The 10,005-nt window shown below is 37.0% G+C and overlaps 1 non-coding gene across 1 annotated transcript; it reads right to left on the bottom strand.

Moving 5' to 3' along the window:
* Positions 1-7,911: 7,911 nt before the first annotated feature.
* On the bottom strand, positions 7,912-8,012 carry LOC129671055 (small nucleolar RNA U13). Its single transcript, XR_008719305.1, has one exon. It is a non-coding gene; the product is annotated as a small nucleolar RNA U13 (small nucleolar RNA).
* Between the last annotated feature and the right edge of the window lie 1,993 nt (positions 8,013-10,005).

Raw genomic sequence — 10,005 nt, 5'->3', positions numbered from 1 at the left:
GTGGATTCTCTTAGAAGTTAAGCCTCTTTTACTTTTATTGTATTTACTGAAAAAAAAAAAAAACTTTCCTTTGTGAATGGTTAAAATGTTGAGTCTCATATGAAGACTAAAAAAAGGTTGAAACTCAGAGAAGTTTAGTAACAATAGTTGATTGACTGTTTCAGGAACTCTTAAATATTTACTTATAAGATATTTACAGCATTATATATACATGCACAAGCATACAAACACGCCACATGAGTATAGAAGACTAGTTTGGCTAATAGGCACCAAAAAAAATTATCAAACATTTATATAAAGGAGGGGTCCAAGTTTTACTGATACTATGATTTTTCCATTGAACCCAGTGATATCATTCTAGAGTTCAAAGTAGCTTTAAAGATCAGATATTGGACTGCTCTGTCATTAGCTATAGGAAATGAGTGATTATGAATTTAGTAAATATTCACTCTGACAAGCTAGAATGATATTTTCCCAGGGTTTTATTGGCTTCTTAAGACTTTTAGGTAGGAGAGACTGATAGGGGTCAAGCTTGTATCAAGTACCAATTCTGTTTGAATAAGGTGGTTTTACCCAGGAGCCTATCACAAATGGCCTCTGAAAGACTTTACCCAGCAGGATGTCAAAGTAGATGCTGAGATTTTAGCCAAACTTTGGGCAGAGTGCAGGAAATCTTACCGAAGAAGGTGGAGATAGAAAGACATGGAGGGTACAGGAGCTCCACAGGGAGAGCAACAGAACCAGAAAATCTGGGCACAGTGTATCCTGCTCAGACTGATGGTTCAATTAAGAACCATGCATGGAGAGAATCTAGACCTCCTGCTTAGATGTAGCCCATAGGTAGTTCAGTCTCCATGTGGGTTCCTTAGTAAGGGGAGCAGAATCTGTTTCTGACATGAACTCAGTGCTGGCTCTTTGATCACCTCCCCCTGCAGGGGGGGGATACAGCCTTACCAGGCCACAGAGGAAGATGATGCAGCCAGTTCTGATGACACCTGATAGGCTAAGGTCAGAAATAAGGGGAGGAGGTCCTCACCTATCAGGGAACTAGGGAAGGGGCATAGGGGGAGAAGAGTGAAGGTCAGTGGGACTGGGAGGAGATGAGGGAGGGGGCTACAACTGGGATACAGAGTGAATAAATTCTATTAAGTAAATAAATGACAATTTTTAAAAAGAAAAACATTATTTTTATACTCTATTATTTAGATTTTGTTTTTGGGAAGTTCAGAGGTTCTACTGTACAAACATGAAATATGTTGACTTAAAATAAATTAATATTTCTTCTCTTTACAAATTAAAATTGGGGCAAATTCTTGCCTGTCATTGTCTTTTTGTCAGTCATATTTCTTGAGTTTCTTGCCAGAAGAAACTCACAAGAATCTAAAATAATTTATAACACAATCACAAGTCTCTTGTCACCTATGCAAGGAAAACCTTTCCCAAGCCTGGATCTCAGGCTGGGAAACAAATATTTTCAATATTTTAAAACAAGATTCTGTCTTCGTTTATTTGTTCAATCATGCTGATTTTTTCTTATGCTCTGACTGAGAAGAAACTGAGGACAGTAAGAGACCCATTTATCCTCTTATTCTTATACATTGGAAAAAGATAAAACCATTACATTACATTTTTTAACAAATATCACAGCTGTTCTACAACACACAAATCAAGAAAAAGATTACTCTAAAATTTCTAATGTTCCTTTTGATTTTAATAAACTCTACAAATGTTCTTTCCCATGGACTCATTGCAGCTTTTAAATATTTTAACTGTGTGAATTCATTCACACAAAGTACATGTGTAATTTCTGGTAGCTCTTATCTGGTACCAGACTGTCTCTAAAAATATGATTCATGAAATGTTCACAGTGTGCTTAATACTCAAGACAAAAGCTCATGCACATCTAAAACAAATCCACAAGGCCAGCGTGTACTGGGGCAAGATGTTGGAGCTAATGGTAAATTCACTAGCTACGAAGTTTTTAAGGCCTCCAGGATAGCAGAAAAAACAACTTACCCACTTGAAATAAGTCTTAATGTCTACCATCAAGGAATTTATAACAAAATAGGAAAGGTGATTATTTTTCTTTGAAAAGAGTATACGAGCTAACAATCAAAAGAGGAAAAAAATCAATAAGTTCTGGACTTGCATTTCTTTGAAGGCTCTTAGAAGAGAGGGACACCAAAAATAGTTTAAAATTTAAAAGTCTTGAGGAATTATGAAGCTTGAAAGAGAAGAGAATGTTAAAGCAAGCTTAATTTATCTTTTGATGGTTCTAAATAGCAGACAAAATTTGAACCCAATTCCATAAATCATGGACGGTTTTTAAAGTAATGCAAAGACTGCGGAATGCTTAATGAGGCCTGATAATATATTTCATGTGCATTTTTAAAGTTAATCTTTGAAATTACCAAATGGGATTTTTTTGTTTTTATATTTATTAATTACATTTTATTCACTTTGTATTCCCCTTGCATCTCCCTCCCCTTCCAACCCCATCCTCCATCCCCCTTCTCCAGCCATGCCCCTCCCCAAGTCCACTGATAAGGGAGGTCTTCCTCTCATTCCTTCTGATCTTAGTCTATCAGGTCTCATCAGGAGTGGCTGCATTGTCTTCCTCTGTGGCCTGGTAAGGCTGCTCCCCACTCAGGGGGAGGTTATCAAAGAACAGGCCATGTCAGAGACAGTCCCTGTTCCCATTACTATAGAACCCACTTGGACACTGAACTGCCATGGGCTACATCTGTGCAGTGGTACAAATGGGATTTTTATATCTGTGTTTCAATAAGGAAACTGAGGCTGATGAAGTTCTAGTGCTGATCACAGTGACCTAATGACTATTATTAGAGGCCAGGTAGTTCAGTTAGAATCAGCACAGAGGTGATATGTTTACTATAGCGGCAACCTATAGAAAGTTAAAACTTAGCTCTGTCACTCAGTGGTTCTGTGTCCTTGGACAAATTACTTAACTTCTCTGGATCCAATTTTGTTCAACTGAAACAGGTTACAATGACCATCTTTACCTTAAAGAATGTTATATGGATCAGTAAGTTAATGCTAAAAAAAAAAAACAAAGTATTTCTTATAAAATATTATGGCAAATGTGTCACTTGAAGCCAGTGCTGATTGAGTTTCAACTCTTGTCTAATCAACTACTGAGTCTTATTGTGTTAACAGATGATTCACTGATTCATCATGAAGAAAATAGTGAGCTGAACATTTGCATACTGGGTGCTGGTGTCCAGGAACTGTTTGTGGCCATATAGAACTAAGTGAGTGAGTTTTTGCAATTAGCTTATAGAGAGAAGATGAAGGTGAGAGATCCTGTTTACATATTCAACCACTGGCTGGGATGTCTATTAACGGAGCATACAGATTGATCTTTTAGAGAGCTGTATTTAGTAACACATCCATGACTTATCATCAGCAGATTCTTAGCATGATAATATTCAGACTCTAAGGAAAAGACATAAGGTAAAATGGGCTTTAGCTATAACAGTGGCAATCTAAGGCCACCAGGAAAAGAATTTCAGCCTTCTCTTTTATTTACAAAGGCCATCTGGAACTGAGACGGTTTAATACTGACTTCCTTATCATGCAATTTATACAATCACTTACAAGGGCTCAGGTTTACATGTTTCCTACACTTAGCTTAATGTCCCACTGCTTTGGTAGTTAACCAAGTTATGAAAAATAATTTTATAAGACGAAAACTCATCCTGTAACCCAGGCTAGCATTGAGCTCATGAGAATCTTCCTGATTCTGTCTTCCAAAGGCTGCAATTACAGATGTGTGCTACCTCTGTGAATCATTTTTCAGGGGTTTCTGTTTGTTTCCTTTTTCCACCCTGCCCTAATACTTCAAAGTTAAATAATTCCTCCTGGGTCCATGACACCAGGGATTCAACTGATTTGACACATATTCTTGCTTAAGGAAAAGTGATTTCTCATAGTTCCACTAAATAGTCTATTATGCAACCCTTATCTATGTGACTACCTGTGCCTTATTATATTGTTCCCTCCTATGAGATCTTGCAGTAAATGGAATTGTTGGTGCTTTGGCCTTTGGGCAATTTACATTTGTATGTTATACAACTTTTTATGGAATTCAGAGTGTGTAATACATAAAGACAATCAAGGCCTCCATTGATAAATCATGTTTTTTTGGTGCATACCCTGTAGTTATCTCCACTGTATATTGTTAATGACAGTAACTAGGTGCTTTTGAGGTGTGAGAAGAGCAATTGTGTTTCTTTAGGGTAGAGAAAAATGACTTGGTATGGCTTGAATGTATTTCTAAAGGAGACATTTGTGGACTTAAATGTTTCCCCCACTATCCCTGCTCACTGCTCCCTAAAAACAACTTCAAGTGAAGCCAGATTTCACTCACACATACTTACCTAAAAAAAGGAGTAATATTTTTTACATTAATATTATAAAGAAAGAGAAATTTTTAAAAGAGAAGGGAACTTAGAAAAGTTGATACAGTAATTTAGAGCAAGGGTGGAAATGATGAAGTCTTGATTCACAGGATTAGGATATTTTGATTACATTCTATTGCATAATTCTAAATGAAAGTGTTTCAAAAAGCCTTTGAGAATTTCTGTTAAATGGCACCTAGATAAGCTTTCATAGTTATTCATGGCAAAGCTCCTTAAATAGTAAATTAGAAAGGTCACATCATGACAACCTTGTAGAAGAAAAACTCCCCAAACACACATGTAAAGATTTTGATCAAACATTTGTCAGGCCCATAGGAGGAGGGAGTTCATTGTCAAACATCATAGCTGCCTTTGAAGTCCAGGGCATTCTATACTGAGAGTCCCTAGACTACATATCAGTCTTTCCTTTATATCTGACCCATTAACTGAAGGCCTTACTCTGAATGCAAACAAATGAGTTGTACCTAAAACATTGTTTTTGTTGGTGCATTTGGTCCTTTGGAGCTAAAAACACATCAGCTGTTGAAGGTACATGAAAACAGTGATGAGACCAAAAAGTCTAGACTCTATCTTTGGCTCAACATGTAGGGCTTATGTTCATATTTCAAAATAGAAGTGCTCAGGACATTGTCTACTTTTCATTAGCCTAATTAAAATCCAAATAATCCTAACCAGTGCAAAAGTACTAAGTCTATGGGAGAGGAGTACTCTGAGAGTGGGCTGACTGCTTTGTTCCCTCAAGAGTAAAAGAGGTAGGGGATTTAAGAACCAAATCTTTCATTCAGTTTGAGGACTGGTCAGATTCAAAAAGCCTTGTCCTGTAACAGTTAAAAGATGCCGAATCACAATAGAGAACCACATTTGGCTTAGAGGCCCAGAATATCTGACAGACTTATCTGTGAAGCAGGAAATTTGAAGGACTGGCCTACCTTGTCTCTGCAAAGTTGGGGAATTTCCCAATATCCTGCTTGTCCATAATTTGTCCTTACTATTGCTGCTTCCTGCTGATGCATTTGCTATTGCTGGTTTGCTGTTTTGCAGGGTTGCTGGATATTCTGACAAGGAAGATTGGACCTGTTAGGAACCTGAAACCCCTATTCAGCAGGAAGTAGTCTAAAGAGGTCAATTCCCTACTTTCTTTCATATGAATCCAAGTGGGTACCTAGTAAGGGGAACGGGGACTATTTCTGACAGTAACTCAATGGCTGGCTCTTTGACCTCCCCCGCCACCCAAGGAAGGAGCAGCCTTGCTAGGCCACAGAAGAGAACATTACAGCCAGTCCTGAAGATACCTGATAAGCTAGGTTCAGATAGAAGGGGAAGAGGACCTCCCCTATCAGTGGACTTGGAAAGGGGCAGGGAGGAGATGAGGGAGGGAGGGTGGGATTGGGAGGGAATGAGGGAGGGGACTACAACTGGGATACAAAGTGAATGACCTGTGATTCATATAAAAAAATAAAAATTATAGCAAAAAATCCTTACTTTTCCTCTAACTTTTTTTTTCTCCTACCTAGTGTTTGGGGTTTGGCAGGAATTAGGGTAGAACAGGGGTTAGAAGGGTGGTAAATATAAGAACCCAATAAAGGAGACCCCTCCAAAAAAAAAAAGAACCAAAACAAACAAAAACAGATCAGTTGGTTGCTATGAAAGTTGAATTTGTAAATAAAACTGAAGTTTTGATAATAAAAATAAATAAATAAAATGATAGAGCCGCTTCATGACTTGAACATTTGTATCATTATCTTTTTTTCAGAACCATGTTAATTTATTCTAATAACGCTAATATTATTGAACTCTGTTAATGATTACTAGACACAATCAAACCTAGTAATATTAGATATAAATTTTACAAACTTTAAAAAATGAATTGAGTTTCAGGCTTATTTCTTTTTATAGATAAATAAAGAAATTTTTATACCTTTAGTTATCCCAAGGACTGGCAAGTTAAACAAGTAATTGTGGAGGCTCAGCATTAGAGTAGAGGCTTTTCTTCTGGAAGACCTCAGTACAATTTTTAGCATCTACATGGTGACTCACAACCCAATTGTAACTCCATTTTCAGGGGATCCAATGCCCTTTTTTGGTTTCCATTGTTACAGATGTAGATGCAGACAAAATATTCATATATTTAAATTTTATTTAAAATTAAAAACAATTATAGTCACCCTTGAAAATAACAAGCTCTTCATTTTTTTTTTTAACTTATGGAAGAGTTTATTTGAGCTTATGGTTCCAGATGTAGAGTTCATTATTGTAAGTCAGGGCCAGTAGGTATAGCTGGAACAGTGAGCTGAGAGTGCACATATTGAAGCACAATTGGGAAGCAGAGAGAACAAACAGAATGGCTAGAGGCTTTAAGACCTCCAAGTTTTCCCCCAGTGACACACTTCCTCCAGCAAGGCCACCAACTGGGGCCCAGCTATTCAAATGCCTGAGACTTTATAAGAGGCATTTCTCATCTGTACCACCACAAGAGGCTTTCTGCAAAGTGCTTTTATCTGCTAAGCCACTTTTCTGCTCCAGGCCAGATTTTCTTCTTTCTTTCTTTCTTTCTTTCTTTCTTTCTTTCTTTCTTTCTTTCTTTCTTTCTTTCTTTCTTTTTTTTATGTATATACATTTATTCACTTTACATCACAGCCTTAGCATCTTCCCTTCTCTCCTTCCATTCCTTCCTCCTTCCCTCTCTCTTCTTGCTGGTCTCCCTTCCCTCCTACCCCTACCCCTCATGAAAGGTGAATCACTTTACCAACCCACCACAGCACATCAAGTCACATTAGGACTGAGTACATACTTTTCCAAAGCGTCCTGGAGAGGAAATTCTTCCATGGAGAAGATAACAAGTTCTTCATGGTGTACCCACTGAGGAGTTGCCAATTTTCCAGTAAATAACCTGTCGACTATGTTCATACAAGTAATTATAATTTAACTCAGTTAATCTTATATGCATAGACAAAAATGATATGAAAGTGGGAGGGGAATTTCCTGGAAAGAGATAGTTAGGCAAAATGGGGCAAGAGAATAAGAGGATAATGGAGGAAATCATTAAAGTTCACTATATATCTTTATGAAACTGTCAAAGAATAAATCCATTAACTAACTTAACATAAAAAGCCATGCTTGATGTTGTCAAAGGCTATTTTCCCTCTATAGGTAGTAATGACATTAAAGTCTTCTTGGACAACGTTAGCCCTTGGACCAGAATTAAAAGTACATGATTCTACAACATGCTTTAAAAACTAAGCTGTGATTGGCATACTCTAAAGAAAGCCTATGGTTTAAGTTTTAGATGAAATTTTACAGTTTTTTAAATTGTCAAATAAGTTTTATCTACAGTCGATAGTATATATATATATTTATCTGTATCTATATATCTTTATATAGATTATATTATATAATTATATACAAATATAATTATATATGATATATTTATTAAGTATATATATATACATATACATATACATATTTTAAATTTCAGATGGGTAATTTGCCAGAGTCATAATATAGTTTGAGCAGGTACATATCCATTGATATGTAAAAACTAATGATTATGCTTCTGAACCGCAAGAGGATCTGGCAATGTTTTTAACTATACTAGAAAGTATTTTAAATTTTAACTGATGTTAAGAGAACTATGAAAAGAAAGGGCAGTTAAAATGAAAACATATTTATTTTCGATTTTTGGAAGATACTAGAAGTCTGGATAAAAGACTATTATTTATTTATTTTTGCCTATGGCAAACACTAGCAAGAGCAGAGGAGGAAAAGAGGATTAAAATAAGGATTATCACTTTATTGTCCTCTGGGATAAATAAAAGGTATTTTCACTCATAGCTATTATTTAAAAATGACATTTTTCTCAATATTTTCATTCATAATGTTTTCTGGAGTGTAAAATTTGTCTTCTAAAGTTTTAAGTTAATGCTCACAAGATTATGTGAAAATACTTCCTCATTTATTATATTTTTCTTTCCCCAGGCCTCTGGTAAACTTAAGAAGCTTCATTGTACTACATGGAAATAAAGTGATTCCCAAATGTAAAAGAACTTTTAAATGCTGATTAAAGTCCACAGCAGAGTAAAATAATTAACTCATTAACTCATTCATTCATTCATGTAACAAATATTTATTAAAGTTTATTCAAATCTCTGACTCTAATCCTCAAGGAATTCCCACTCAAATGTTGCAGAAAGGCATGCATGAAATAAATGCTAATGTTAAATAAAAGAAAGCGAAAAAAGGCTATGCTGAGTGCACTGAAAATAGACAGGAGGCAGCCATAGTTCATATGTAACTAGGTAGGAAGGTCCAGTAAAATGCATACTAGTGCTAGACCTAGAAGACTAGATAGAATTGTGTTAACTGTAAATATTTAATAAGGGAAAACTAGATTGAAAGTAATTTATATGGCAGGTTTGAAATTGAAAATGTGAAGAGGGCTCCAACTTCTATACTAAGGAAACAAGATAGTGTAGCTTTAAAGAGCTTGTAACATGTTCAATTTTATATTCAAAAATTGCATTTCATTGGATGACAGACTAGGAGAACTGGAACACTGACAATTCAGGGATGGAAGTTCTGATGAGCAGGAGAAGAAAGAAATGAGAGAACCAACAATATTTGCAAAACTAGAAAATGGTAAAGTTATAAGAAAACTGAAGGAGATCAAGGGTATATAAATTGAGAAGGAAGAAATCAAAGTATTGCAATTTGCAGATAATATGATAGTATACATAAGCAACTCCTAAAATTCTACCAGAGAAGTCCTAGAGCTGATAAACAGCTTCAGCAAAGTGGCTGGAAAGAAGATTAATTAAAAAAAAAAAAAAAAAAAAAAAAAAAACAGTAGCCCTCCTATATACAAATGACAAACAGGCTGAGAAAAAAATTAGGGAAACTACACCCGTCACAATATAGACAAATAATATAAAGTGTTGGGATCAGTAAGCAGGCACCTCTACAGCCAGCCCCGGTTATCAGGCATTTGTGAAGACACCCAGACCACCCGCTGATCACCTGGAACTACCTGCGAATGCCCTGGGTCACCCTATAAGAGAACTCCTGAAGCCCTCCCTCTCTCTCTCCCTCTTCCACCTCATCTCTCTGTGACCCCCTTCTCCCTTCCCCTAATAAACCTCCCACGTGGAACCGATCTCGTGGTGTGATTCGTGAACCCACCGTGTAATCTTCACAGGCTCATGTTTCCTAACATTGGTGCATTTTGCCCACCTCCAGTGGGCACACCGTGCTGGGAGTGCCGGCACCCTGCTGGGGTTTCTGGAGATGTATTTTTCTCCAAATCCACCCGAGATCTCCACTTTCCGGCTACCAGATTGCTACCCAGGCATCCAACACCGGAAGGATTGGTGAGTTTCCCTTTTGGTCAGCATAAATGTTTCTCTGGGCAAGGGGAGTGACCGTTGAGAGTCCGGCACCTCCCCACTGCTCTTTGAAGTGGGGGAATCCCCAACCACGGCCTTTACTGGCCACGGTTGATTCCTATTGCTAGACCCCATATTTATTAGGGCCTCAGTTTCCCCTGGGAGAGCTTTCTCAGCTACACGCG

The sequence above is a fragment of the Psammomys obesus genome, unplaced genomic scaffold (genome assembly GCF_907164565.1).
Source record: "Psammomys obesus unplaced genomic scaffold, mPsaObe1.curated_primary_1811, whole genome shotgun sequence".
NCBI classification, from domain to species: Eukaryota; Metazoa; Chordata; class Mammalia; order Rodentia; family Muridae; genus Psammomys; species Psammomys obesus.
The sequence above is the reverse complement of the archived record's forward strand: the minus strand, read 5'-3'. Positions and strand labels throughout refer to the sequence as shown.